We start from the raw sequence: 6,000 nt of genomic DNA, 5'->3' as shown, positions 1-6,000 counted from the left end.
TAATATTACTTACTTAATTGATAAATATTTTAATAGGCCACTCGTGGCGCAGCGGTACAAGCGTGCGACTATAAACACGACAGGTTGTGAGTTCGATTTTCACTCGAGGAAAATGAAATATTTAATATTTCCATTTCTCGGTTCTGGTTACAAGGCAACCGCGACGTTGAGTTTTGACACTCAACATACGAGTGGAAAGTGGGGTCCGGAAGTGGTTTATGACATTAGGTTCCCAGGCTACTTCTGTCTCTCCTGCTATGTTCCGGATATAACGTGAAGCTACGAAAATAACTTTTAAAATAATATGAATTAAATTGCAGTTGCTACGGTTACCTAATTGAAAGTAGGTAGGTAGGTTTGTATTGGAAATTGAAGACCAATTTCACAAGTATACGGGGAAAGATCAACAAACAAAAAGCACATTCAACTACTAGAGGCTTTGAATGTAGCTTGAAAATTTAGTTATAATTTCTGAATTGCGCCTGTCGCCCTGTGGTGCACAAACAGCGGCGACAAACAAACCCGCATTGTGCACCGCTCGAAGAGTGCTCTCGTTGCTGCCTCTGCTCCAGCGCAAGTCATAGACGCATATCGTACCTTAAATTATTAGTAAATTAAAAAAATAAGGCTATTTTCTTTTGGTTAACTTGTAAGCCACACACCGTCGTATCATAGTTAGATTTTCTATAATATATTGAATCTGATGACAAATAGACAAACAAATGGACATATGTGAAAAATATGTATTTATTGAAAAACAGAATTCGTTTCATATAAGTTTCCGCTTTTTTTATATTAATATACCATTCGCAATGAATACAATATTGTTGTATTTTGTACTGGCACGGTCTTTTGACGGACTGCTCCAAGTGATGAACGAGTAAACACAGTTTTGGGTATCAAAATTTAAATATTAATGCCTACGCCACTATCGGGCCAAAATTCAGGGGCGTTGGTCAATTTCCATCAATCATTTGGATCGGGATCGAAATATTATTATGAAAGAGTTCTTGCATTTTACTCATTTAATTTATAAGGCAATTTTGCTTATTAAAATTCGATTCGAATTATTATTAATATATTCATTGTTTTTCTTCAAAATTGAAGGTAATACTATAATAATAATAATAATAACCTGTTACAAAGTTCTCAATTTCAAAAGTAAGATATGCTATATGCGTATTATTTAGATATTTGTGAGACGTAAGTTTAATTTTTTTTTCGAAAAACCTATACGTTTATATTTTGAATAAATTCCCTGTATTTAAGGTGAAATAATGTCCAAAATTAGGTGAAAAGCGCTCTAATGATTAGGTCCATTGAATAATATAATGGTTGGGGGCAAATCGTTCTCAGGTATAATAATCATTAAATGTATTCCCATTTTATTGGAGCTCCGAGTCCGACCTCTTCGATTATGATCTCTATTCTTATTAGGGTACCGTTAAAGAGTTTCTTATAGGTTTCTTATGTTTTTGTTGCAGTTTTTTTCATATTTACAATATTTTTTAAATAAATAAATAATTAGCGTTATATGAATAATACTCTAAATTTTTAATTCAGTACTGAAAATTATATTAAGAAAATATGAAAATGATTTATTTTTGCTATTATTTATAAAAGTACATTTATTTATAAATAGCCAAGCGATTTTTAATAATAATTCATAATTTACTACTTTACAGAATACAAATACTACTTTTTAGCAATAATTATTAATTCTTAAATATATAAGTTTCAAAGACGTTATGATAGCCTTAACGTCCATTTAAATTATACAGGACCCTTAGTTGTAAAAAAGGATTCAACTTCATTTGGTTTTTATTATAAAAATCATATTCGAATATATGGGAAGGAAAAATAAAACAAGCAATTTCGTAACATGTAATTTTGGTAAATAGCTCTTCGATACAAATCAAATCGTTTTGGGAACAAAAAGCCGTATCAGTACAAATGAACATAAGTTGTACATATGTATGTGTTTCATTCAATATGCGCATAATATTAGGTTTTAAATTTTATTAATTTTGAAAATTATATGTTTTCAATTCTTATGTTTATGCTGTTTCTTTTTAAATTCTTAAAGATTAATTACTTTGTACTTATTTGTTTTACTATAAAAATGTGAATACAACTTGTATAAATACTTTTACAATTTTTTATCATTTTTATTTATATTTATACTTGGTCAAGTATAATGAATGTAAATGAACTAATATAGAGTCCAGGAGCGATGTCTATGCATGTCCTACAGTCCTATACGATCAGAGACGATTATCTCCCACGGGTCGCTTCGTATCTGTTTAAGAAATGGTCATTACGATTCGATTTATTACTGTCTCATTGGATATCTTTGCATTCTGAAGTCGACGCACACACGAATGTTAATTACTTGCATGCATGTAAAAGTGCACATGTGTGCAAGGTGGCGTGCCGTGTGGGGGCTGGAGGCCACTCCCTCGTCGACGCCTGCTCATTTTAAATTGTAATTACAATTTATTATTGTGTCTCTGTGCCGCCTTCGTCGCTGCCGCCATTTTATCGACTCTGCTGGTAGGTCTGGTGTTTCCAATATCAATTGCAGCTAAACTTGAAGATTACCACAGATACTAAAGACCTGGCAAACCTTCCTTGGAGAGGGATGCACAAAAAGTAGAGGGAGGTTTTTCTTGCTACATATTTTTTTTAAATAAAAATAATTTCTTTATCAAGGATACCTACGAGTATACCATTTTACATCAATTTCGTAATTCGTTACTGCGATTTGTGCTTAACAGCTTAATACATTAGTTTAAAATATTTCTTTACAATTTTAACGAAGTACTCGTATATCTAGTCATGAATCGGTAGAAACAAAAAATATAAAAAAATTGGGAATTACCCTGTTCCTGCTTGAATCATAAAGTCATACGGCAATTAGGTACAAAGAGCTCTCGTTATTCATAAAATTTCACTATTTTCGTATAGACTGGTAGAATTAATTGCCAAATACATTTTGGCTATTAACCTAGCAAAGAGCTTATTTTTACTTTTTCAATAAAAAATATGACAGTATAATTCGACACAAAATTTTCAAAATTAAAATTTCTGTAACTATTTGGAAAATAATTTAATAATCATTCAATAGATATACGAGTATACTATACCTTTAACTAAACTAACTACAGATATTACCTATAAACTTAAAAGACGAATGGCTATAAACAAAAAGAGAGAGATATGGAAAAAATATATAGAAAAAATGTCAAAGTAACGTTTTTATAATATTTATTTCTAAATAATCACTTTATTAAATTCCAGGTTGTTATATTTAAAAATTTTGCATAAAAACACTGTGTTCAGAGTTCGAAAGCTAAAGTTTACTAAATCATATTAGACAGTGAACTTTACGCCAAAGCTTTTGAAGATGAATGTTAAATGTAAATATTGAAATCCCGGGCGTCCTGGATTAAATCCAATTGTAGTAAAAGCGGGGCCTTAAGACTATCAAATGTCTTAGTTAATGTGAATCTGCGAAGAGACGGTCCGCCGCCGTCATTTCTAGTTAAGGCTTTAATAACTGTTTTACACAACTCAATTGTAGGTGAGGTGTAGTGGGTTTGAAGTTTAAAGTAATTTAATTTTAAATTAATTTATATTACTACTAGCGGACGCGCGCAGCTTCGCTTGCGTATGTAAGGGTGAATTCTAATAACCCATGATACATATGTTCAATTAAAAATTTTTAAGAGTCTAAATATCAAATTTTATAAAAATCGGTGGCGATTTAAGAATTTTCGTATACAAACTTTCAACCCCTTATTTGCACCCTTAGGGGGTGAATTCTAGAAAACCATGAAACATGTGTTTAATTATATACGTTTAAGAGTCTGAATTTTAAATTTTATACAAATTGGTGACGATTTAAAAAAAACCTATACAAACTTTCAACCCCTTATTATCGTATTGTGCCTAATATATACGAGTATAATCTGTACATATAATATGTTATAATGGTTATACGTTTTCTGTACATGGAAGATATATGAAAATATATATTAAGTATTATTTAGTCTATTATCTTTTTATTAATACAATAAAACAATATATTTTTTAATTTTACGCTGTATCCCCTACACAGCAGAGTAGGCAGAGAGGTGACCTGGGAACCTAGTGTTAGCGGAAAATTCTGGAAGCATTGTGTACTGAGTGGAGGAACTCAACGCCGGACGTTTCCTTATTGCCAGAGCGAGGAAATGAAAATATTAAATATTTCATTTCCTCAAGTGGGAATCGAACTCATAAACTGTCGCGTTTAGAGTCACAGGCTTGTGCCCCATTATTGGCGCTCTGTCTTTAATAAAATTATCTGCAAATATATATCAAATATATTACATTTAAGCTTTGAGCTATTCTTATTGAATTTGTAAGTGTGATAATTTCAATTCAGATGATATGCAAATTTAAATAACAGCTCTTTTCTGAGAGGGTTAGGATGTTTTTGTAGTGAAGTGTTTCTACGATTTGTCTTAGACAATCGCCTTTTCTGCTTCGTTAAATTAAAATGAATAAAGATTACTTCTAAAAAGTGTCGTATCTACACTAGGAACTATTATTACTTCATAATCAATCATTTGATTTAATTAAATTATGAATCCAAATTGCTCATCTTCTTCTTCATTCTTCATTTTAAATGAAGCTTACATTTAAAATTAAAATAGAAATCTACATTAAACTCTAAATATACCTGACATTTTAACTAATGCATCAATCAAAGAACAGCTTATAACTAGATATTAGAATATTATTGATGACTATAAAATGTGGACATTTGATTGTATTTTTCTACTATACTCGTATATGGATATCTTTTGCCAGTGATTTATGTATCTAGTGTGAAATTAAGAATAGTTTCAGTGACACTGCCGTGTGTGTTTTAATACAAAAACAGAGAGTTCCGTACCAATATTTTGATTATAAGTCAAGTCCAGCTTATAAAAGTTGGCAATCTTTAATTTTTTTTGCATATGCACTCATTTTCATTAGCAATGACTATTTTTTGCCTTTATTTATACTGTAAGTTTTCATATCTTGCTCAATTATATAATTCCGGGTCTGGAGATCGTCGAACAAACAGACATAGACCATGCCATGCCTACAAAATAACTTGTCCTTCAAATATTTTTGGCAATTGAAGCAAGTTCATAACGAAGGCTTCTAGTCATATAAAATTAATATTGTAAGAAAATATAGGTAAAGTCTTTAACATTAAATATTTCTTTACATGTCAAGTTAACAACAATAATATAAAGCCTTCACCGCCCCAACGCACAATGAACAGCGTAACAAGACAATAAACAAGGCCATACATCACGCAGAAACATAGCTCAAAGTTATTTAATTATCCTAAGGAAAAACTAATCCGTTGTAGAGAACGAAAATTACGCGCCCCGTCGACAGGTGCCGGCTCGTGTGTGTACGCGTGCTTATACAGGCTGCTCTACTGTGTTAGGTAAGATGTGAGTTTTTGGACATAAACTAAGATAGTAATATAATATAATTTAGAGGATGAAAAGAGAACAATTAAATTTGTGTTAATAGATTTTTATAAAGCAATGCAAAATTCTGAAATGGGACTGGGCCGGACACGTCTGCCGCATGCCTGAAGAGTCTTGGGCGAAATCTTCTACCAGATGGATTCCAAGCTCTAAAAGGAGAATTGGCAGACCAAAACGGAGATGGCGAGACGAGCTGGACCATTATAGGCCTGACTAGTGCTCAATAGCACGAAATAGACCAGAATGGAAGAAGTGGAGAGAGGCCTATGCCCAATAATGGGATGGTGCAGGCTAGGGGAAAAAAAAATGTAAAATGCATATCCAAAATAAATATTTAATAGTGACGTTATATTGTTATAAAAATATTTGAAAAGTTCTGTAATTTTTTATGTTCATTTCTACACTATAAATATATTATATTATTATTATATTTTCTTTAAAAGTAATGTAGAAAATAATAGGT

The sequence above is a fragment of the Heliconius melpomene genome, chromosome 19 (assembly GCF_056956725.1).
Source record: "Heliconius melpomene rosina isolate 202511_hmr_F chromosome 19, ASM5695672v1, whole genome shotgun sequence".
NCBI classification, from domain to species: domain Eukaryota; kingdom Metazoa; phylum Arthropoda; class Insecta; order Lepidoptera; family Nymphalidae; genus Heliconius; species Heliconius melpomene.
Note: the sequence above shows the minus strand (reverse complement) of the source record.